This window comes from Nerophis ophidion, linkage group LG02 (assembly GCF_033978795.1).
Source record: "Nerophis ophidion isolate RoL-2023_Sa linkage group LG02, RoL_Noph_v1.0, whole genome shotgun sequence".
In the NCBI taxonomy this organism is placed as follows: Eukaryota; Metazoa; Chordata; class Actinopteri; order Syngnathiformes; family Syngnathidae; genus Nerophis; species Nerophis ophidion.
The window spans coordinates 12,569,461-12,595,865 of NC_084612.1; the positions used below are offsets into that span (position 1 = coordinate 12,569,461).

A 26,405-nucleotide genomic window follows, 5' to 3' on the forward strand; every position below is an offset into this window, starting at 1 on the left:
CCTAATTTTTGGTGATTTAACCCTCAATTACAACCTTTGATGCTGAGTGGGGAGGTAATGGGTACCATATTTTTAGTCTTTGGTAAGACTCAGCCGGGTTTTGAACTCACGACCTACCAATCTCAGGGCAAACACTCTAACCACAAGGCCACTGAGCAGGCTAAGGAGACTTAGGTGTAAATTCTGCATCGATTTTGCTCCACGGTCACATTTCTGACCCACTTTTTAAGTATGTCTCCCAACGTTTCTTTGTTGTGGGCGTTCCCTTAGCTTTTCAATGACTGTTTTTTTCTCTCACGTCCCCCACAACAAAGAAGAAAAAAAAATTGTACCTCCCCCTTGTTGTGATCGCTGCCCGGATCATATTTTTGATTTAGATTTTTGAGTCTTTTTGTGTTTTCTGTTTGTTTTGGACTAATTTGGTTTGTGCTCCTCTGTTTTTGACCGTAGTAACGTATTATTTTCACCTACCGCGGGTTCCAGACGCACACCTGTTTTTGTTAATCACTGTTTTGATTTAAGCCTGCCTCTTTGCTTCATTCTGTCTGGTTTCATAATTTGTGTTCTTACAAGTAACGACTTTGGTTCCCGATTCTATATTCCTGTTCGCTACCAGCTAGCTTCCACGCTAGGACCTTTGTCTATGCTAGCTCCCATGCTAAGCGCCTTTTGTTTTGCCTTTTGTGCCTAGAGCAAGTTTTTATTTGTTAGGGTTTGATATAATTTTAAATAAATATTTTGTTCTTACCTTCATGCTGTGTCTGAGCCTGACTGCATCCCTGAGGGAACAACTCCGCATCACAATGCGACCCAATCGTTACACCCCTACTCTCTGCCGCGACTATTACCATTTTTTACAGACCATAGGGCGCACCAGATTAGAAAGTTTACTGCTGATGAATGGTCTGTTTTTGATCTTGTTTCATATAAAGCCGCATCGGATTATAAGGCGCATTAAAAGGAGTCATATTAGTATATATTTTTTCTAAATGGAAAACACTTCCTTGTGGTCTATATAACAGTGTCTCCTCCCTGTTATCTTTGTTGGTCAAAATGTCGCATAGATTATGTTTTACGGATCATCGTCAAGTCACTTTCTGACAGTCGCTTCAGGATGCGCCGCTTTGTGGGCGGTGTTATTTACGTGATTCACCTTCGGCAGCGTCTTCTCCCCGTCATCTTTGTTGTAGCGGTGTAGCGTGCAAGGACGGTAGTGGAAGAAGTTTCAAAAGATGGAGCTAACTGTTTTAATAACATTCAAACTTTACTTAAATCAATAACGGAGCAGTATCTTCTCATCCAGAAACAACCACACCGTGAAAAAACGTCCGACCTGAACTTTCTAATAACTCAAGTTCCTTGGGTGGATAATGTAAACTCACTACACCGGTATGTTTTAACGCTTCCATGACGAGTTTATTGAAATATATTAGTAAAATCTTTACACTACTTTATATTAAAGATGGCACTAAAACATTCACTACTAAAACATTTTTGATAGATTTTTTAGCGCCGTGTGTAATGTTCTATATTTTCAATGGAACATTTCAAATGTTGGTGTTGTTTACTTAAGACTTATTTCTTATGTTTGACTGCCATCTGCAGGTCACACTTATCATTACACCATGTACCAAATTAAAATAGTGTAGCGTCCCGGGAAGTGTTGGTACTGCAGGGAAATCTGGGTAATTATTTTGTTGTGTTTATGTTGTGTTGCTTTATTAAGGTGTAAAAGTGTGTAAAAATGCGTACATAGGAAGAAAACATCTGCTGGAGAGAACTGAGCCTGATTAACTCCATTTTTCAGCAGAAGTTTAGCGGCTATTCCAGTATAGTATTGTACAGTGCCGTGTAAAACCACGTCGACAAATAAACACGGAAGTGTTTTTCTTTTGTTGACTGGGAAAAAGCAACTCTTTGCACTTATGCCCAAACATTTTTGTGGCGCCATTACTAAACGTGCCAGCACTAACTGTAAACATCCAGGAGGAGCTGTGCAGGCTGCATACTAACTAGTATTCCCACATTAGTAAATATGGCCCACTGGTAAAAAAAACAAAAAGCAAAAAGGAGAATGCAAGAACAGCGTTAATATGCATCCAAAATTGCAAGCAAACTCACCCCCAAATCCTTGAACCTCATGATTTGACGCTTTGACATTGTTATTTTTCTAACCTGAGTATCCATTATTGTAACAACATTTAGAAGTCAGAAAAGAGGAAACTCATCATAGGTCTCCTTTAAGAGCGGGGAAAAAAACAAAGGAAGGTTGTTGGCAAAGAAATCGAAGGAAATGAGTTTAATTTAATGGAAAGGACAATAATTGAAAGACAAGAAGGTGAAAGGAAAAGGAGGCAACAGGACTGAAAGAAAAGTATACCAAGATAATGGAATGGACAGAGATTCTAAATAGGAACACAAAGGGGAAAAGCAATGGATCGATTGAAAAGGAATGAAAAGAAACTGAAAATCCAAATAGTGGCCAGCGGTAAAAAAGAAGGTAAAAGAGTGGAATTGAATGGGAACAAATGTAAGAAAATCAAATGACAAGAAATGTAGTGAAACGAAAGGATTGAAAATTGATGAAAGAGGAAGAGGTGATGAAAATACATTGAGTTATACAAAATGACAAAAGAAAAAGGAACCGAAAAAATAGGCTGGAATGGCGAAAAATAACAGAGCTTAAAGGGAATCTGCATTTTTGTTGGGGAACTTTGTTCACAATTATTATAAGAGACATGACAATGGAATTTTTAATGCATTCTAAATAGTAAATAAATGAGATCAAAAGTCTGCTTACAATGGAACCTATGGGAGCGGCACTATTCTGCCTACAAAGTCCTTAAAAAAAACATGCACACTCCTCCGTTAAGGTTTTATATACATAATGTAAGTGTATGTGTAATGTAGTAATAGGCACATTAATAATAACATTTACTATTTACGTATTTTGATTATTTTGAGTTTACTCGGTGCATTAAATGAAAAACACGTTTTTTAACAACATCACTGATTATTACTCACTGCAGACTTTATGAGAGCCAACGAACATAATAAAACATCACTTACTTTACAAAGTCTGCTGTCATTTGGATGCCGACTGCTAGGATGTTCATAAATTCCCAATTAGATTAAAAATGGCCCATAACCCCCGCAAAGAAAATGAAAGTGAAAACCAACCGTCTTTCCGTTTCAAAGTGTACCAACATGTCGAAATACGTCCTCATCCTTCCACTATCTAGGTGAGTGGTATGATTTATAGTCTAGAAGAGGGGTCACCAAGGCGGTGCCCGCGGGCACCAGGTAGCTCGTAAGGACCAGATGAGTAGCCCGCTGGCCTGTTCTAAAAATATCTCAAATAGCAGCACTTACCAGTGAGCTGCTTCTATTTTTTTAATTTTTTTTATTTACGAGCAAGCTGGTCTCGCTTTGCTCGACATTTTTGATTTTAAGAGGGACAAAACTCAAATAGAATTTGAAAATCCAAGAAAATATTTTAAAGACTTGGTCTTCACTTGTTTAAATAAATGTATTTATTTTTTTACTTTGCTTTTTTATAACTTCCAGAAAGACAATTTTAGACAAAAAATACAACAATTAAAAAGGTTTTTAGGATTTTTAAACACATATACCTTTTCACCTTTTAAATTCCTTCCTCTTCTTTCCTGACAATTTAAATCAATGTTCAAGTTGTTTTTTTTATTGTGAATAATAATTACATTTTAATTTAATTCTTCATTTTAGCTTCTGTTTTTTCAACGAAGAATATTTGTGAAATATTTCTTCAAACTTATGATTAAAATTAAAAAAAATGATTCAGAAAAAATCTAGAAAATATGTAGGATCAAATTTAAATCTTATTACAAAGTGGGTTTTAACCTATTTAAAACATGTCATCAAAATTAATCTTAATCAGGAAAAATTACTAATGATGTTCCATAAGTTATTTTTTTTATTTTTTCAAAAAGATTCGAATTAGCTAGTTTTTCTCTTAATTTTTTTCGGTTGAATTTTGAATTTTAAATAGTCGAAATTGAAGATAAACTATGTTTCAAAATTACATTTTTATTTTTTTTCGTGTTTTGTCCACTTTTAAACCGTTCAATTAAGTGTTTTGTTCATCATTTATTGTCTACAAAAAACCTTCCGTAAAAGGAAAAAAAATGTACGACGGAATGACAGACAGAAATACCCATTTTTATATATATATATATATATATATATATATATATATATATATATATATATATATATATATATATAGATGTATTTATTAAAGGTAAATTGAGCAAATTGGCTATTTCTGGCAATTTATTTAAGTGTGTATCAAACTGGTAGCCCTCTGCATTAATCAGTACCCAAGAAGTAGCTCTTGGTTTCAAAAAGGTTGGTGACCCCTGGTCTAGAATAAAGTTTGACGAGCAAAAAAACGAGGAAGCCCCTGATCAGTCGATCCTGACAACATAGGCACACAAGCATGGGATCACGGCGCTGCTATAATAAGCGCTTATAATAACAATATCACTAATACTTGGTTAATGTTCAAATCACAAAATGTAAATGAAAATATTTGTTGGGGCTCTTTTTTTTATTGGGTTTTATGAGCAGAATAGAGGATCTCCCATTGGCTCTGCTGTAAGTGGACTTCTATTTACATTATTTACAAGTTGAAATGCATTAAAAAAAAATTACATCCGTTTTCATGTCTTTCATAATGATTATGAACACAAAATTTCACAATTAGGGTAGTTCCTCTTTAAGGAACAGCAAAATAAAATGGGTCAAAGAACGGGAATAGATCAACAATAGTGGGGAGGAAAGCAAGTGTAGAACTAGACCGTTTTCTCGTGGGTAAAATACCGTCTCATATGTGTTCCACTATGGTAATTGCAAGGGAAGTGGAAGGAAATCAAACAAAAATAATTCAATGAAATACTAATGAGTGGGCAGTGAAGGCGTAGGAGAACGGAAGAGTAGGAATAAAGTGGGGGGTATGGATTGTAAAGGAAAGCAATGGAGGTCAAGAAAGGAAACAAACAAAAGAGGATGGTGGCTAAGTTTGAAAGGAATTGATGCAAAAAGGGTGAGGTTGGATGGAACGTTTTTTGGAAAACGACAGCTGAAAATAAAAAGCAACAAAAGATTGAAGAAATCAAAGATGGAGCTAAACAAAAAAAGGATCAGATGAAATACCATTGTTTTATTAAGGAACGGAAGGAAATAGAAAATGGAAGGAGCGCGGAGCAGAAATGGCAGGAAGGGTAAGGTGTGGAAATGATGAAATATTTGATGGAAAAATCTGAAGAGAAGTGTAATAAAAAGAGAAAGTGTAATATTGGAAGGGAATGGAAAAGAAATGACCAGGAGAGCAATGGAGTGGAAAGTAGTTGAATTCAAAGCATGAGAAAGGGAAGGAAATTGAAAGTGAAGAAGGTGGAATAGAAAAGCAAAGTTGCATTTTTCAGGATAGTTGTCAGTTGGCATGTATTATTCCAACTTCATGTGGCTCATATTTATATTTCTTCTTGCATCGCCTGACTGTGCCCTCATTGGCCGTCTTTGCAGTCTCTGTCCATGCAGTCGTTGGGCGGTCTGCATAGAATTATCATATGATGATTAGTCATGTGATTAGTTATAAAATTCTGCCTGCATGCATGATCAGACTGCTGTCATTGATATGCCTTTCAGTCATAGTCCTTGCAGTCGTTGGGCAGTCTACATATTAATGTCCATATGATTATCATACTGTGGGATCAGTGTTAGAGCTTGGTCCGCATTGCCGGCAGTAAGTCAGACACGTTTCCAGTGAGGGTTGGACTCCGCCAAGGCTGTCCTTTGTCACCGATTCTGTTCAAAACTTTTATGGACAGAATTTCTAGGCGCAGTCAAGGCGTTGAGGGGTGCCGGTTTGGTGGCCGCGGGATTAGGTCTCTGCTTTTTGCAGACAATGTGGTCCTGATGGCTTCATCTGGCCGGGATCTTCAGCTCTCACTGGATCGGTTCGCAGCCGACTGTGAAGCGACCGGAATAAGAATCAGCACCTCCAAGTCAGAGTCCATGGTTCTTGCCCGGAAAAGAGTGGAGTGCCATCTCCGGGTTGGGGAGGAGACCCTGCCCCAAGTGGAGGATTTCAAGTTCCTAGGAGTTTTGTTCACGAGTGAGGGAAGTGTGGATCGTGAGATCGACAGGCGGATCGGTGCGGCGTCTTCAGTAATGCGGATGTTGTACCGATCCGTTGTGGTGAAGAAGGAGCTGAGCCGAAAGGCAAAGCTCTCAATTTACCGGTCGATATACGTTCCCATCCTCACCTATGGTCATGAGCTTTGGGTCATGACCGAAAAGATAAGATCACAGGTACAAGCGGCCGAAATTAGTTTCTTCCGCCGGGTGGCGGGGCTCTCCCTTAGAGATAGGGTGAGAAGCTCTGCAATCCGGGAGGAGCTCAAAGTAAAGCCACTGCTCCTCCACATCGAGAGGAACCAGATGAGGTGGCTCGGGCATCTGGTCAGGATGCCACCCAAACGCCTCCCTAGGGAGGTGTTTAAGGCACGTCCAACCGGTAGAAGGCCACGGGGAAGACCCAGGACACGTTGGGAAGACTATGTCTCCCGGGAAGAGCTAGACGAAGTGGCTGGGGAGAGGGAAGTCTGGGCTTCCCTGCTTAGGCTGCTGCCCCCGCGCCCCGACCTCGGATAAGCGGAAGAACATGGATGGATGGATGGATGATTATCATATAATAATTAGTCACTTAATGTTTGTTCATACTTCTACCCAGTGCATGATCTGACTGCTGTCATCGGTCAGCTTTTCAGTCACTGTCCATGCAGTCGTTGGGCAGTCTACATAATAATCCTCATATGTTTATCATACAGTCACTTAATGTTTCTACATACTTCTGCCCGAAACTTGTCAGGTACAAAACTTTACCTTACTAGCTTATATGAATCAACCATTTATAAATACACATTAGTAGGCTAAATGGAACTCTTCAACATACATTGTCCATTCAGTCGTTGGACAGTCTACATATAATTATCTAATGATGATTAATAATTTAGCATCTGTACCTACTTCTGCCTCGATGCATGGTCAAACTGCTGTCATTGGGCTGTTGTCAGTGATTGTCATAAGACAATCAGTCACTTAGTGTGTGTACTACAATTGTACGGTATATCGGTATTAGTATAGTATCGCGATACTAATGAATCATATTCGGTCGGTACTATACCGCCTCTGAAAAGTACCAGTCCTCCAGCCTCCCCGCGTCTCCGTCATTGTCACATCGTGTCATTGCTGGTTTACAAGCAGACGAGCATGTTCGGCAGCGCACAATCACTGAGTACTTACAAGCAGACAGAGTGTGTGGACAGAAAAGGGAGAACGGACGCATTTTTGGCCTAAGAAATAGCAATAAAGGTGAAGTTTGAACACTTTCAGACATAGTTAGCGACCAAGTGGCTAAATATCAGCCGCAGTCGGCAGTGTTTTAGCTACTTCTAAATCACTAATCATCGCATCCATGGCGACAAATAAAGTAAGTTTCTTACAAGTATCATCCCTGCAGGACGAAGAATAGCTAAACATGCTTCACTACACACCGTAGCTCACCCGACAAAATGTAAACAAAGGCCATTGGTGGATCTACAACGAACATCCACTGTAATGATACCAAGTACAGGAGCGTATCTAATCGATTCTACTATGATCACATCGATATTTTTTGCCATCACAATATCTTCTTTAATTTATTTATTTTTTTAAATATACATTATGTTTATAAACTCAGGAAATACATCCCTGGACACACGAGGACTTTGAATATAGCCAATGTATGATTCTGTAACGACTTGGTATCGGATTGATACCCAAATTTGTGATATCATTCAAAACTAATGTAAAGCATCCAAAAAACAGAAGATTAAGTGATTATTACATTTTAACAGAAGTGTAGATTGAACATGTTAAAAGACAAAGGAAGCAGATATTAATAGTAAATGAACAAGTAAAGTTAAAGTACCAATAATTCTCACACACACAGTAGGTGTGGTAAAATGTGTCTTCTGCATTTGACCCACCCCATTAATCACCCCCTGGGAGGTGAGGGGAGCAGTGGGCAGCAGCAGTGCCACGCCCGGGAATCATTTTTGGTGATTTACCTCCAATTCCAACCCTTGATGCTGAGTGCCAAGCAGGGAGGTTATGGCTCCCATTTTTTTAGAACTCACAACCTACAGATCTCAGGGCGGACACTCTAACCATTAGGCCACTGAGTAGATTAATGTTTACAGTTTGTCCCTCATAATGTTGACAAAATAATAGAATGGAAAATGACAATACTTTACTGCATACGTCAGCAGACTAAATTTGGAGCCTTTGTTTGTTTACTTACTACTAAAAGACAAGTTGTCTTGTATGTTTACTATTTTATTTAAGGACAAACTTGCAATAAGAAACATATGTTTAATGTACCTTAAGAGTTTTTGTTCAAATAAAGCCAATGATGCAAATTTTGTGGTCCCCTTTATTTAGAAAAGTATCGAAAAATAGTGAAATAATCTATTGGTATTAGGACAACACTAGTGCGTACATACTTTTGCCTGTCATTGGTCTGCTTTACAGTCAAAGTTCATGTAGTCATTGGACAGTCTACATCAGGGGTGTCAAACTCAAATACAGAATGGGCCAAAATTTAAAACGCAACAAAGCCGCGGGCCAAGGTTGAATAATTAACCATTTAATAGGGACCCAAACAAGTTTTGCATTGAACATTGAACGAGCAAGGCTTATATACAGTAACTTTATAGTGACATGCAAAATTGATTTTCAAATAATAACAATAATAATAATATTAATTAAAAACTAATCAATGGCATAACAAATAAAATTTAAATACAAATTGAATGCCTCTTTTCTATTTGCAGCCTTCTGAGGTACATATAAAAATATATTGTAGCATCCCGAAAAAGTTAGTGTTGCAAGGGGTTCTGGGTATTTGTTCTGTCATGTTTATGTTATGTTACAGTGCAGATGTTCTCCCGAAATCTGGTTGTCATTCTTGTTTGGTGTGAGTTCACAGTGTGGCGCATATTTGTAACACTGTTAAAGTTGTTTATACGGCCACCCTCAGTGTGACCTGTATGGCTGTTGACCAAGTATGCCTTGCATTCACTTATGTGTGTGTAATAGCCGCATATATTATGCGAGTGGGCCTGCACGTTGTTTGTATGGAGGAAATGCGATGTGATGACAGGTTATAGAGAATGCTAAAGACAGTGCCTTTAAGGCACGCCCTCAATCATGTTGTCCGGGTGGAAATCGGCAGAATGCTTGCCCCGGGAGATTCTCGGGAGGGGCACTAAACTTCGGGAGGAATGCCAAGTGTGAGAAATTGCGGTGTTACAGCGGCATCGCTGCTGTGTAATAACGGCGGGCCGGCTGTAATGTTAATTTGATATTGCCTCAAGGGCCAAATTAAATTACACGGCGGGCCAAATTTGGCCCTCTGGCCAGAGTTTGACACCCATGGTCTACATACATTCCTTGTCAATTATGGGTATGATTATGCTACCATTACTCTTGACTTGATATTCGATAGCCACTTAAAATGGTGATTATTCTCTGTGGGGACACAGCTTCGGAAACACATTTATTGGTTTTTGCATGTGTCGTATTGTCTGTCAAACTGGCGTCTCTCTCTGTGCGACTTTGATTTTAATTGGTTCAGGAAGTGGACTCTCCCAGGTGGCGGCCTGGCTTGGAAGCAGCGGCCCAGCCTGAGTAAAGTAAAGTAAAAGAAAGAGACTGGAAGCATTCTCCTTGGAGCGTTGACAGCGCCCCCCCCACCCCCACCCCCACACACACCCTATTTCCATTCCTGTACTATTCGTCAGCCGCTCTCTCAGTGAAGCAGCACTGTTAACAATGCCCCCTCCCCCTCCCCCCACACACAACTCCTTCCCACATTTACCAGTTCTGCCTCATTACAGCTAAAGAAGCGGCTAAATTAGTGCAGGAGAGCGTGCACACCTGTCAGCGAGGAGAAGAAACGTGTGGCGGCCAGGTAGGAAAGGTAAAGGAAGCACTTACTTTAACACGCTTATTACCCAAACTGGACTCATTCCTCGTCTTCCAGCTTCTGCTTCATTACTAGAGACGTTTTTACAACACAGGCAATATTTGCTGACCTGTCAAAACTTGTCTGGCCCAGTTTTTTTCTTTTTTTTTATCATCTTGAAAGATTTAGTCGCTAATCCTGTCTTAATTTGTCCCTGTGGTCATTTTTAGTGGAGGAAGAAGGTCGGGCTTCATAAGTGCAGGGTAAGAACTTGTCATAAATTAACATTGTGTGACCCTGCGTCTTTATTCAGGCACAAAACATTTGGGAATTTCTATCTTACAATCACAATCCTCCGTAATAGCAGTTTAATAGCGGTGCAAAAGGTTGCTAATATGCAAATGCTGCCTAAGGTATCCAAATGATACAGTAAAAATAATAGACATATCAGGGATGTGAATCTTACAAAAACTCACAATTAAATTTAAGTACTATTCTCGAGGTGATGATTTGATTCAGACTCAGTCCTCAAATAATCATACTCCATTCAAAACAATTTTGGATTCATAATTAGTACTCTTTGTCATGTTTAGCGGTCACGTTCTGTTTAGTTTTGGACTCATTGTGCACTCTTGTTTGTTTTTGTCACCATGACGACTCACTAGTTTTCACCTGTCATGTCACGCACCTGATTCACTTGGACTCATGAACCTATTCTCAATCACCACGTCACTTTTAAGCCTGTAGTTGCCAGGCAGTCAATCAATGTCAATCAATGTTTATTTATATAGCCCTAGATCACAAATGTCTCAAAGGACTGTACAAACCACTACGACTACGACATCCTCGGAAGAACCCACATAAGGGCAAGGAAAACTCACACCCAGTGGGACGCCAGTGACAATGATGACTATGAGAAACCTTGGAGCGGACCTCAAATGTGGGCAACACCCCCCTCTAGGGGACCGATAGCAATGGATGTCAAGCGGGTCTAACATGATACTGTGAAAGTTCAATCCATAGTGGCTCCAACACAGCCGCGAGAGTGCAGTTCAAAGTGGATCCAAGACAGCAACGAGAGTCCCGGCCACAGGAAACCATCCCAAGCGGAGGCGGATCAGCATCGTAGAGATGTCCCCAACCGATACACAGGCGAGCGGTCCATCCTGGGTCCCATGCTGATGATCCATGCTCTTTTCTCGTTCCACGTACGTTTTCGTTATCCATGCCATTGTTCGCAAGTTTTGTTTTATGTCCATAGTTACGTTATCGTAATAGTGTTTGTTTTCATAGCCAAGTTTTGTACCTCTGCTAAGAGCCCCTTTTGTTTACACCCTTTGTTTTTGTAATATTTTCGAGTTAATAATAAAATATGTCATTAACTTCACGCCATGTCTTGTCCAGTCGCTTTGCACGACAGGAAAACAAACCGCACCAAAGTCCACGCCTTGACTGCACAAAACACAATGACTTCACTGGTCTGAACCTACATCCAGGCAAGGAAAAACTCAAAACCCAAATCCGGAAAACACCGAAACTTTGAGAAGAGACCACCCTCCTGGGTGACCAGCTCTAATGGATGCCAAGTGGATACAGTTATTGCACATTATTCATGATATTGCGAGAGTCCAGTCCATTAAGACCAAGCGAAGGATTACAGAAGGTTTCCATCCAGGTCAAAGAGTGGTCGTCCACACTGGATCATGACTTTAGAACAACTATCACCTCCTCCAGACTGGTATCGCTATCTTTTTAGTGGCCATCTGCTAACGGCGATGAGAATGTTTGTATTACTTTTATAACTGGGCATGTTTAAGAAAATGCAAGTTTTCAATGTTCCAACTATCCATCCATCCATTTCCAACCGTTTGTCCCTTTTTAGGGTTGCGGGGGGTGCTGGAGCCTAGCTCAGCTGGATTCGGGTGGAAGTTGGCGTACACCCTGGACAAGTCGCAACCTCATCACAGGGCCAACACAGATAGACAGCTAATTATTGTAACATCGCGGTGAGCGAAGTCTTGTTTTTTTTCTGTCTAGTGATCTATGTGTTTTATTTTGAAAAGCTACCCTCTTGTTTCAGATAACGGGTCCTTCCTCCTGTGTCACCAGTCTGACGTCATCCTTGATTCCTGATTGTTTCCACCTGTCCCCCATCACTTCCACGTCCTATTTAAGCTCACTTCTCCGTTCGTCCTTTGCCAGATCATCTCGTTTTTCGTGGCTTCTAGCGTTCATGTCCTTGTCCAAGTCCATGTCCTTGATTCCCTCCTTGCCTTGCTCCTGTTTTTCCTGGTTCCCCTTTTTGATCAAAGCAGTCTTTTGCTGTAATTTTGAGTTTACTTTTGCCTCCTTCGAGCGTCCTTAGTTTTCCTTCGTTGACCTAATTGGTAGTTTTTGTTATTCCAGATTTCGTTTGATTGCCTCATTGATTGAGAGATTTGTGGTTTATTCATAGATAGTGTATTTGTATTGATCGTTAGAGTTTTTCCTCCTGTTGGAGCGCTTTTTGTTAATTCATATTGCTATTCAATTTTTTGTTAGTTTTTTCTTAATAGTAGTATTCCTCCTCATTTTTTCGGAGTGATTTTTGAGTTACGTGTTTATCCTCGGTATTGTTTTCCGTGCGTTGTTTATATTATTGTGAGATAATTTTTGTACCGCAGGTAAAACAGTTATTTCAAAATAAAAGCTTTCATTTTTGGAAACTTCTTCTCTGCATCTCCAAGTCGTAACAATTATATTATTTAACTGTGTATACACAGGCTGTTTTTTTATTGCTTACCCTGCAAAATTGAACACGAAATGAAACAAAATATAGATTTGGTTCGCTGTTTGTATATGCATGCGAGTACAGCACCAATCTGCCTGTGGATCTCACAATCCACTCTTCCTTCACTCGTGAATAAGACCCTGATGTACTTGAACTCCTCTATTTGGGGCAAGATCTCCTCCCCAAACCGGAGATTACGCTATACCCTTTTTCGGGCAAGAATCATAGACTCAGACTTGAAAGTGTTGCTATTCATCCCAGTGGCTTCAAACTCGACTGCGAACTGATCCAGTCGATCCAGATGAAGCCAGCAGGACCACATCATCAGCAAAAAGCAGAGACCTAATCCTGCAGTCACCAAACCCTAACTGTGCCTAGAAATTCCATCCATAAAAGTTTTAAACACACTCCGTAACAAAGGGAAGCCCTGGCGTTTCCTTCATGGAAACGCTTGATATATTAATGACGGGATTATAAAATAATGTTTTTCCCCCCTTGAAAACAGTCATCTCATATTATCCCGGTTTCAAAGATTTTCCATGCAAACCAACAAGTGCCACCAATGGACTACTTTCCAAGTGAGTGAGAGCTTTTTTTTTTTCTTTCACTCACAAAAGAAAGAAGTATCTCTTCCAATGACTATATCAGTCATGATTACAGAGTAAATTTAAGTTCAAGTTAAAGTTCTAACGATGGTCAAATGCACTAGGTTGTGGTGAAATTATCCTCTGCATTTGACCCTTCCCCATGTTCACCCCCTAGGAGCAGTGAGCAGCAGCGGTGGCCACGCTCGGTAATGATTTTGGAAATTAAACCCCCAATTCCAACCTTTAAAGCTGAGTGCCAACTAGGGAGGCAATAGGTCCCATTTTTATAGTCTTTGGTATGAACTTGGGGCGGACACGCTAACCACAAGGCCACTGAACAGGTACAGGTTGAAGACTTGATGAAAGTTTTAACATAATTATGATCAGTTAAGTTGTCATAAAGGGCAGCACGGTGGAACAGGGGTTAGTGCGACTGCCTCACAATACGAAGGTCTTGAGTAGTCATGTGTTCAATGCCGGGATCGGGATCTTTCTGTGTGGAATTTGCATGTCCACCCCGTGACTGCGTGGGTTCCTTCCGGGTACTCCTGCTTCCTCCCACTTCCAAAGACATGCACCTGGGGATAGGTTGATTGGCAACACTAAATTGGCCCTAGTGTGGGAATGTGAGTCTGAATGTTGTCTGTCTATCTGTGTTGGCCCTGTGATGAGGTTGAGACTTGTCCAGGGTGTACCCCGCCTTCCGCCCGATTGGGAATAAGCAGTAGAAAATGGATGGATGGAAGTTGTCATAAACTAAAATAAAGAAATATGATGACATAAATATGATTGAAAAAAAGAGTGGGTCGTATTATGTACGGGTCATTACAGTCCAGTAGATTGAATCCTTCAATTTTCCATCAAGTTTTATCAGTGTTTTGCATGTTATAATTGCTACCTGGGGCGGTATAGCTCAGTTAGTAGAGGGGCCGGGCTAGCAACTTGAGGGTTCCAGGTTCGATTCCCGCTTTCGCCATCCTAGTCACTACCGTTGTGTCCTTGGGCAAGACACTTTACCCACCTGCTCTCAATGCCACCCACACTCGTTTAGATGTAACTTAGATATTGGGTTTCACTATGTAAAGCTCTTTGAGTCAGTGGAGAAAACGCTATATAAATATAATTCACTTCACTTCACACTACCTCGGAGGAAATAATGGTTTTCTTGTCCGTTTTACCATTTAAAAAACCCCAAAAGTCTCTATCTGGTCTCTGTCCTCAGAGTTCTAATGCACTGAGGCCTGTAAAACCGCTATCTATCCCCCCCTGTATGTGCCCCTACTTCTGGCCGGCCACATTTACGGGCTGCCTCTAAAAATCAACTGTTTTGTCGTTAAAAAGAAAACATTTCCCCAGTATGTCCGCCCACCCGACTGCCTGCCAGGAATACCATTTAACACTCTCCAAGGTTGGAAAAATCCCATCAGATGGAAGACAATTAATTCCCGCATAATAAGGAGGGCCATCGGCCACATAACTGAGGACAATGCCCAACGCGTCCCTCGATTGTGATTCCATTGGCCCTCGAATTGGCGGGGTGGCCTTGCACTGTAGCAGTAGAATGCCTTCATCTCGCGGGGATAGCAAAAACAATATGCGATTATAATTTCCTTGCAAGTAGCAGAAAGTGATACAGACCTAATTGATGATGAGGAGAGCATGGGGAGCTTTAGGAGACTTCTTTCGTCCAGAGACCCAGCATTTTTTATTTAGATTGGACCTTTTGTAGCCTAATTGCCACTGCTTAGGGGCTCTGTGGGTGGAATAATGTGACACTGAGGACAAATTGATCTGCAACAGGACACAATTAGTCCTCGTAAAGGTTGCATAAATGCACTGTGATGTCCGGCTAAGGCGCTCAGTGTAAAACATACACCTGGAAGCCGATTGACGAGTAATCTGACACCGCTACTGTGTCACTGAAGAAAGTCAGTCGATTGACACATACTGTACACATCCTGTTCAGATAAAACCGCTCCCGAGGGCCTCATTAATGATCATTTTGTTGAAGGCTGCTGCTTTTAAAATGCTTTTAGTCCCCTTGTGCTTATGTCACAGCTGAGCCACGCCCTCTAAAGGATGCTGATTGGTCCACCATTAAACCAAACACTATTGAGTAAATAGCCGATATCAGTAAGAAGATGTGTTTCCCTAGACATGTTTACTTCAAATATCTGGCATATTGCAGTTGAGAGCCGTTTCATGAGAGCAGATTGTGTTTTTGGTGTGTACCTTTAAAAAGCGTTGCCTGTTGCCAAGTAACATGGGACGTCAGCAAGAGCACGCGTTTTACCCCAGGTGTGTCAGTTGGCTCAGCAGCGGCAGTAACAGTGTCCTGTTGAATCTCTTCACTGGATTGTGATATGCTTCCATGGCTGTAGTCTCTTTGTCCACAGGATTGCAAGCTTGTCACCTCAGTCATTGATTTCTTGTTCATTATTCCCTCCTAGTAAATAAATGATAAATGGGTTGTACTTGGATAGCGCTTTTCTACCTTCAAGGTACTCAAAGCGCTTTGACACTACTTCCACATTTACCCATTCACACACAGATGGAGGGAGCTGCCATGCAAGGCGCCAACCAGCACCCATCAGGAGCAAGGGTGAAGTGTCTTGCTCAGGACACAACGGACGTGACGAGGTTGGTTCTAGGTGGGATTTGAACCAGTGACCCCCGGGTTGCGCACGGCCACTCTCCCACTGCGCCACGCCGTCCCTAGTAGTGGTACAAGTACTAGTAGTACTGTATGTGTGTGTGTATACTTAGCTTACATGCTGTTTGCTTTGTGATGTTGCCTCTTCCAATTTAATATGAAATTCATTTTAAGTGCGGTGCTGCTTATTGCCTTCATTCGTAAAAAGTTTCTTCCTGCATTGACCTTGCTGTGCTTCTGACGCTGTCTTGTTGACATACAAGCTCTTCAAAAGTAGCATGCCGTAGTTCAGCAAACCGACCACTTTTACGTACTGTTGAGAAATGTTGTTCTAAAACTGTTCGACACTTTGCTTACAAAGTGACCCTCACACCATCCTTGTTCGTGAATTACTTAGCATTTCATGGAAGCTGCTTTTATACCCAACCATGGCACCCACCTGTTCCCAATTAGCCTGCACACCTGTGGGATGTTCCAAATAAGTGTTTAATGAGCATTCCTAAACTTTATCAGTATTTATTGCCTCCTTTCCTAACTTCTTTGTCACGTGTTGCTGGCATTGAATGCTAAAGTTAATGATTATTCACACTCACATTCACACACTAGGGCCAATTTAGGTGCATGTCTTTGGAGGTGGGAGGAAGCAGGAGTACCCGGAGGGAACTCCCTTTTTAGACCAGTTGATCTGCCGTTTCTTTTCTTTTTCTTCTATGTCCCACTCTCCCTTGTGGAGGGGGTCCGGTCCGATCCGGTGGCCATGTACTGCTCGCCCGTGTATCGGCTGGGGACATCTCTGCGCTGCTGATCCGCCTCCACTTGGGATGGTTTCCTGCTGGCTCCGCTGTTGGATCCGCTTTGGACTGGACTCTCGCGACTGTGTTGGATCTATTGTGGATTGAACTTTCACAGTATCATGTTAGACCCGCTCGACATCCATTGATTTCGTTCTCTTAAGGTTCTCATAGTCATCATTGTCACCGACGTCCCACTGGGTCATTATTGTCACCGATGTCCCACTGGGTGTGAGTTTTCCTTGCCCTTATGTGGGCCAACCGAGGATGTCGTGGTGGTCTGTGCAGCCCTTTGAGACACTAGTGATTTAGGGCTATATAAGTAAACATTGATTGATTGATTGATTTGCAAAAAAAGAAAAATGTTTTTCAGTTTTAACTTCAAATCTGTTGTCTTTGTAGCATATTCAATTGAATTTGGGTTGAAAATGATTTGCATATCATTGTATTTCGTTTATATTTACATCTAACACAATTTCCCAACTCATATGGAAACGGGGTTTGTACATTATTATTACATTTCTTCATAAAACTACTGCAAGTTCTTAGGAATGCCATCCATCCATTTTCTACCACTTGTCCCTTTTGGGGTCGCGGGGGGTGTTGGAGCCATTTCTCAGCTGCATTCGCGCGGAAGGCCGAGTACACCCTGGACAAGTCGCCACCTCATCACAGGGCCAACACAGATAGACAGACAACATTCACACTCACATTCACTAGGGCCAATTTAGGTGCATGTCTTTGGAGGTGGGAGGAAGCCGGAGTACCCGGAGGGAACCCACGCAGTCACGGGGAGAACGTGCAAGCTCCACACAGAAAGATCCCAAGCCCGGGATTGAACTCAGGACTACTCAGGACCTTCGTATTGTGAGGTACATGCACTAACCCCTGTCCTACCGGGCTTCCCTTGTTGTTATGCATTCTATTTCATTGTTTTTATACAATATTTTCCATGTAAAAGTTAGTTTTTCTTTTTATCAAAAGGTATGTTAAAAATTGGGCCGTTTTAGTGTAATTGGATTTCAATTAATTGACATTGATTTGAGATACGAGCGTTTTGAGTTCAACGCTCCGTCACAAAAGTGCAGTAAGTCTCGCAAGTATGCAAATGTGCGCATAATACCCGGTATGCAGGCTGTGCACATGCTTATAGTGACAGTGGTATGACACACAATCTCCTCCTGACCCCATTTTTCTATGACGCACACGAGTCAATCCGCAGAATTTGCCATGGTTGGCGAAAAAGCACAAGATTTGGGACATATACCCCCCCACCCAGCCTTCTTTCAGTGTGCTCATTTGATGGCTTCTCCGTCAACACAACAGCCAGGTGCGTTCCCTACCTCTCTGTCAGAAACTTTACATATGTGATTACACAGAGTGAAGAACGAGTGTAAGAAGAACCGATATAATTATGCAGGACGGGAGTTGGAAGAAAGACAAAAAAGTAACTGTCGTTTTTTTTTTTTTCTTTCTTTTTTTTTTTGCGTGCGACATTATAATTGGCTTTTGGGCTTCACTCGCATCCAATTAGCATGCTTGTTACATGCAAACACTAGCAGTTAATTGGCCCGAGAGGAGAAAAGTGGCGTGGCCCCCGGCGAGGAGGGAGCAACATTCATTTGAAGATTAGCTCCTCCAATGTCAGGAGGCTGTTTGGCAAACACTTGTAAATAACATTTCAGTGCGGCAACTGCAAACATTAGTTACACTTCCTTGCCGTCTTTATGGCCAGATGGCAATGCAAATGAGAGAATATGATTGTTGTAGAATGTCGGGGGCAATAAAAAAAAAAAAATCAGTATTTGGGCTCAAATACCTACTTTAGGGAAAGTTAATCTTATTACATTAGGAACAAAAATAAACTTTTATTTATTTATTTTTTTTTAATCAAATATAATAGAGAGTGTGGAGAATGCATATACTTGCACTAGTCATGATTAAAGCAGCTAGTATTTCTCCATGTGTGCACTTTTATTCGCTAATAAACTGTGTTTCACCTTGAAAGCGCTGGAATGTTAGGAGTATGATGTACTCCCTTTTTTACCTTATGTGTATTACAACAATGAGGCTGTATTCCTTTCTGGGCGGGGTGTGGGCGGTTTTTGTTCTGTTTTGTCGTTTGAGTTGAGACCGTGAATTACCATGAATTGATAAACGTGGACCCCGACTTAAACAAGTTGAAAAACTTATTGAGGTGTTAACATTTAGTGATCAATTGTACGGAACATGTACTGTACTGTGCAATCTACTAATAAAAGTTTCAATTAAAATCAATCAAAACCGCTTCAAGATGTTGCTATTAACACACTGCAAGACTGGTCTCCTATAGCTTTAGTAAAACTTGATAGTATTTATTTTCTGTCTTGATGGTCTTTCTTACTCAACGTATATGTCATCCGAAAGAACTTTGGATTGACCGGTGACTTTTATTCCCTGAGAGGACGACTGGTCTGACACAACAAAAGACGTTGCAACCAATCTGTTAGTGATTGACATGAAGACTGCCCAATGACGGCATCACAGTGCCTGGAAAGTCAGCAATCATTGGTACAGTCAGATGGTACAAGAAGGTGAGGACTTGTACATACTGTACACTGAATGAGTGCTACTGCATATTGAGAAAACATTTAAAAAACACTTTAAGACCAATGTCTTGGAAAAATACATCACTCTTGAATCAACACAGTAGTTAATACTATGATTAATGTTAAACTTTCATTATTGTTTCTATCCCACATTTAGTTTGTTGTTTGTATGCAGTACATATTTGGAACAAAGGTTTAACTAACACGTGTACAAGAATATTTCACACTGTGTATATAATTGAACAGTGTTTATGTTGTGTACAAGGTGTATTTATAATATGTTGTGCAAAGGAAATGTTATCATTTTTGGAAGCTCATCTTGTATTTGACATTGTTTATAGCAGGGGTCACCAACCCTATTGAAACCAAGAGCTACTTCTTGGGTACTGATTAATGCGAAGGGCTACCAGTTTGATACACACTTAAATAAATTGTCAGATATAGCCAATTTGCTCAATTTACCTTTAATAAATAAATAAATCTATATGTATATAAAAATGGGTATTTCTGTCTGTCATTCCGTCGTACATTTTTATTCCTTTTACGGAAGTTTTTTTATTTTTTTTTATAGAGAATAAATGATGAAAACACACTTAATTGAATGGTTTAAAAGAGAAAACACACATAAAAAAATATATATATTTTTAAACAGTTTATCTTCAATTTTGGCCCTTTAAAATTCAAAATTCAACTGAAAAAAATCGAGAAAAACTAGCTAATTAGAATCTTTTTGAAAAAACTTAAAAAAAAAGAATTTATGAAACATAATTAGTAAATTTTCCTGATTAAGATTAATTTTAGAATTTTGATGACATGTTTTAAATAGGTTAAAATCCAATCTGCACTTTGATAGAATATATAACAAATTGGACCAAGCTATATTTCTAACAAAGACAAATCATTATTTCTTCTAGATTTTCCAGAACAAAAAATTTAAAATAAATTCAAAAGACTTTGAAATACAATTTAAAGTTGATTCTACAGATTTGCCATAATGTTTTTTTTTAACTTTAGTCATAATAAGGTTGAAGAAATATTTCACAAATATTCTTCGTTGAAAAAACAGAAACTAAAATGAAGAATTAAATTAAAATATATGTATTATTATTTACAATAAAAACATACGTTAACATTGATTTAATTTATCAGGAAAGAAGAGGAAGGAATTTAAAAGGTATATGTGTTTAAGAATACTAAAATCATTTGTAAGGTTGTATTTTTTCACTAAAATTGTCTTTCTGAAAGTTCGAAGAAGCAAAGTCAAAAAATAAATGAATTTATTTAAACAAGTGAAGACCAAGTCTTTAAAATATTTTCTTGGATTTTCAAATTCTATTTAAGTTTTGTCTCTTTTAGAATTACAAATGTCGAGCAAAGCGAGACCAGCTTGTTAGTAAATAAATGAAATTTGAAAAATAGAGGCAGCTCACTGGTAAGTGCTGCTATTTAAGCTATTTTTAGACTAGGCCAGCGGGCTACTCATCTGGTGTTTATGGGTTACCTGGTGCCCGCGGGCACCGCGTTGGTGACCCCTGGTTTATAAGGTTAGGCGCAATAAGTGTTCAACTTCAGCCTAAACCCTTTTGGTCTGCAACATTTTCAATTTAAAAATGTACAACTGTTTGTTTATGTAAAACTGTTTGTTTATTTTGTTGACCACTGACCGAAGAAATAATAGACTAACTAAAATAGACTTACCAATGACTGCATGTACAATGACTGCTAAGACAGCTGAGTCAGAAAACGGGTAAAGGAACGTTGCATGACAACCAATCAGTGGTACTGTTTCAATGATTGACACTCAGACCGGCCAATGATTACTCAAAGTATAACTACGATCACATCAGTTGAGAACAGGCTGGCACACAAATAATGGTAATGTTTTTTTTATTAAGTTTTAGTTATACTACATAAGTTGATTTGAGGTAACGGGACATGAACAGGCGCTAGCTTACCGGTCAGAACCACGTTTACCATTTTGACGATTAGCTTTGCAAAAGGAAGCCCTCAAACTTTTCCAGCGTTTTTTTTATTGGTTGGTTATTTGGTGAATTTCGGCTTACATCAGTTGTTCATTGACTTGTTTGTACAACTCTGTGTTTCTAGCCTTTAGACCAAAGGTGTCCAAACGTTTTACACTGATGGGCACACACTAAATAATTTTTGTCATTTTTTATTGTCATACCCAGCACGATATATAATGAAATCCCTTGGACTTGTCTCGATTTTAAAGGTTCCCAGGACCCAAAAGGGTCTTAAATATCTATAGATGATTTATAGATATATCTATTGCATTTGAGTTGAGTTTTATTTTTTTTATGTTTTATGGCCTTTTGTCAAAACTGCTTTTTTAAAATTAAAAACATACAAAATTTTCCCCTGAAAAATGTTCTAAGTGGAATGTTTGACGTGAAGTAATTGGAGCCTTAAAGGGGTATATAACTTCTAACGTTGCTTTTAGTTCATTGTTATTATTGAGAAATGACAGTCTAAAAAAAATCAGACTAAAGGTCTCAGGGTTTCATTTAGACCCCCCACTGAGGGTCTACCGTGCCGGCATCTTGAGGGTTGCAGGTTTAATTCCAGCTTTTGCCATGCGAGTCACTGCCGTTGTGTCCTTGGGCAAGACACTTAACCCTTTCCCCGAGTGTCACCTACACTTGTTCGAATGTTGCTTAGATGTAAATAATAGGTTTCATAATATAAAGCGCATTGAGTCTCCAGGGAAAAAAAACCCTATATAATTAATTTCACTTTACTCAGAAATTTTAAAAAATAAGTCATATGTATCTATGTATATCTTATTTTTATTTTCAAAGCTTTAATCCCTAGATCAACTTTCGATCCATCAAATGTAGGTTTTTATTTTTTGAGCAATGAGTTTTAAAGTACAAAACTATCTACATGGCAGTTTTGTGTGTTAATATTGCATTATTTTGTTGTTGCATTACACCTATTTGCTATTTTATTCCACTTTTAATTTTTTTTTTTCCATAGTATCTTTTAAGTGTGCCGCGAGCCGCTAAAAAATTAGCTGCGGTCCAGCCATCTTGAGTTCTCTTAAAGTTTTCTAATGTGAATTTTGTGTTGGCAACAGAACAATTCTGCTTCTCTGCTTGGCGATAAAACATCCGCCTGAGAAAGGACCAGAATTGGTTTGTATATTGACGGAGGTCAGAATAACGGATGAAATATCTGTAGGAATCTCCGCTTTGACTTGCTTATTGGAAGTGTTTTATTCAGATTGGGCCTTAATTCGGATTATTTTTGTCCATGTAAACATGACTCGTGACTGCAACGACAACCAATAACTGTACAGTCTGACCATGCGGAAGGCGGGAACATGTCGCCTCACCCAATGACATCATGACTAATCACTGGTGCTGATGTAATGATTGACATAGATCGATCAATGATTGCAGGAAGAGTGCCTGCAATGCCACCCAATGAGTGCACACAGACAAAATGTGCAAGAACACATTACATCAGGGGTCTCCAACTCAATTTACCTGGGGGCCACTGGATGCAGAAACTGGGTGAGATTTTTCTTTAAAAAATTTAACATGCACTTTTTAATGAATTCACCTTTTTTGAATGAATTTCCCGCCCTAGCAACATACTTGCCAACCCTCGCAATCTTTCTGGGAAACATCCGAATATCAGTGCCCCTCCGGACAATCTCCCGGGACAATAATTCTCCCGGTATTCACCCGGACAACAATATTAAGGGCGTGCCGCGATGGCGCTGCCTTTAACGTCCTCCACAATCTGCCGTCTCGTCGGCTTTACCACGACACAAACAGTGTGCCGGCCCAGGCGCATATTGTATGAGACTTTTGCAGACCCACGGAAGTGACTGCAAGACATACTTGATCAACAGCCATACAGATCACACTGAGGGTGGCTGTATAAACAACTTTAACACTGTTACAAATTCGCGCCACACTGTGAACCCACAACAAAACAAGATTGACAAACACATTTTGGGAGAACATCCACACCGTAACACAACATAAACACAACAGAACAAATACCCAGAATCCAATGCAGCCCTAACTCTTCCGGGCTACAATAGAGGGCGGGATATTTTGTATATTGTAGATATTCTCCCAAAATGTGTTTGTTATTCTTGTTCGTTGTGGGATCACACTGTGGCACATATTTGTAACAGTGTTAAAGTTGTTTATACAGCCATCCTCTCTTTGACCTGTGTGGCTGTTGATCAACTATGTCTTGGAGCCGCTTATTACGTCTACAGAAGCTAAATACAACATGTGGCTGGGCTGGCACACTGCTTGTACAGGTTGTAGAGGATGCTAAAGGCAGTGCCTTCATGGTGCCGCCTCAATATTGTTAAGGTGAAATTCGGGAGAATGATTACCCCTGGAGGGGCACTGAAAATTGTGAGTCTCCCAGAAAAATAGAGGGTATACAAGTATGACCCTGTAAAGCGCCATTCATATAAAACTCGCGGGCCGCACCAACATTAAAGTTTCATATTAAGGTGCGGGCCACAAAATAACTTCTCGCGGGCCGCGTGTTTGAGACCCCTGCATTACAGGCATTACTTTGCAACCAATCAATTGTGCTGGTACAATGGATAACATGTCGACCGCCCAATGTCTGCAGAAATGACCATCCATCCATCCATCCATTTCCTACTGCTTATTCCCTTTTGGGTTCGCGGGGAGCGCTGGCGCCTATCTCAACTACAATCGGGCGGAAGGCGGGGTACACCCTGGACAAGTCGCCACCTCATCACAGAGAAATGACTATACTTCGACTATTTTTTCAATATAAACTGGCTAAACATGGACCAAAAAAATCCCAATTAAGTAAAAGACCTATCTGTATTTGCATTTTGTGGGAACCCAACTTCAGTGCATGTTAGATTTAGTAAATAAGCTGAATAAGTAAAATTCAAAAGAAAACTTGAGGATTCTCAGCCACTGCAGGGATGATGTAAGAATCGTGACTTCCCGCTACAAGCACACACAGACACCCACACATATCTCAGCCTCGTTAATGCCTTACTGTTTGGCCCGGAGTTGCCGGGAATATTGTGGGAGAAGTGCAAAGTGTTAATAAGAAAATAGATGCACTGTGTGAAAAATGGTATAACAGACTGCTCACAGGAGGTATAAATAGAGAGGAAAGAAGGCGTAAACATATTATATAAGATTTAACATATCATAATTCAGAGTAGATTTAATGTCGCTGTTTGATTGTGTCGCAATCCAAATCGTTTTTTTTAAGTGTTTGTAGTACAACAAAAAGTACTTTTAGTCATTACTGACCAAAGTGTTCATTTACATGTCACAAATGTCAAGTAAGTGCATTAGTGTTGTTTCTTGTTTCTTCTAGCAGCCTGTCATGCATGCTACTACTTTTCCGTAAGTCATTGTGGATAAGGTTAATTGACAAAAAAAACAAAACAAAAAAAACCTCAGAATTTAAGAAAAGACTTAGACCACACCTGAGAAAATAATATTTTAACATTATGCCCTTAATTTAAAAAAGTTAGAAAAGAAAGAAAGGGTGTCCCAATCCTATATTGATATCTTGTTTCAGCAAAACCAAAACAACAACAAAAAATAGGTATTGGATGATATCGACTTGCATCTAAAATCTCTCATACAAGCAGTCCAGCAGCGTGTTTACTCGTGCAAAGCTGGACATGGTAAACATTGTTGGCTTTAGGTTACTAGCAGCTAGGAGCTACACAACAGCCAAGCTCTCAGTAACACACAAGCTAGACATACGTAATTAATTGAACAATATTGGAGTGTAAAACACACGTGTCAATATAAACAAGTATCAAATCATTCTAGATGGTTAAAACATACAGATACAAAGTATTCAAGACAGAAGCCTTTCAGAAAGTATCCAGTAACAAACGTGTCAGCATAATTCAGCTATGTGCTTAATTTGAAGAACAAATTACCATTCGATTTCAAAAGCAAAAATCTGTCATAAGGTTAGTATTTTTCTTACCTACCATTACTCTCTGAGTAATTAACTTTGCCAAACCTTTTTCTAACAATGTCTATGGATGGTGTGCTCTTTTGCATCCTAACAGTTGTTTTTTCTCACTACGATACGGCGGAACCATCCTTGACCAGGCACACCCTCCTGATGTGGAAGTATAAATAGCTGGGGTTTTGGCACCAGCCACAAGACTATATCTGACCAATCTAAGTTTAAGACTAGATCTGAATCAATCAAAGTCTAAAACAAGATCTGACCAATAAAAGTCTAAGATGGTAAACTACCGACCGGTGTCTCACCTTCCCTTTATTTCAAAAATCCTTGAAAAAATTGTTGCGGTGCAGTTAAATGAACACTTAGCTTTTAACAATCTATGTGAAACCTTTCAATCCGGTTTCAGGGCAAATCACTCCACGGAGACAGCCCTCGCAAAAACGACTAATGATCTATTGCTAACGATGGATTCTGATGCGTCATCTATGTTGCTGCTCCTCGATCTTAGCGCTGCTTTCGATACCGTCGATCATAATATTTTATTAGAACGTATCAAAACACGAATTGGTATGTCAGACTTAGCCCTGTCTTGGTTTAACTCTTATCTTACTGATAGGATGCAGTGTGTCTCCCATAACAATGTGACCTCGGACTACGTTAAGGTACACTGTGGAGTTCCCCAGGGTTCGGTCCTTGGCCCTGCACTCTTCAGCATCTACATGCTGCCGCTAGGTGACATCATACGCAAATACGGTGTTAGCTTTCACTGTTATGCTGATGACACCCAACTCTACATGCCCCTAAAGCTGACCAACACGCCGGATTGTAGTCAGCTGGAGGTGTGTCTTAATGAAATTAAACAATGGATGTCCGCTAAGTTTTTGCAAAAAAACGGAAATGCTGATTATCGGTCCTGCTAGACACCGAACTCTATTTAATAATACAACTTTAACATTTGACAACCAAACAATTAAACAAGG

General features: G+C 39.9%; 1 protein-coding gene and 1 long non-coding RNA gene across 8 annotated transcripts in view; one reads left to right on the forward strand and one right to left on the reverse strand.

Annotated features, from left to right (window-relative positions):
- celf6 (CUGBP Elav-like family member 6) overlaps positions 1-26,405 on the reverse strand; it is a 481,286-nt gene that overhangs the window by 421,835 nt on the left and 33,046 nt on the right. The window lies entirely within an intron of this gene.
- On the forward strand, positions 9,970-12,769 carry LOC133536776 (uncharacterized). The gene is made up of 3 exons (XR_009802542.1): positions 9,970-10,069; positions 11,937-12,060; positions 12,135-12,769. It is a non-coding gene; the product is annotated as an uncharacterized LOC133536776 (long non-coding RNA).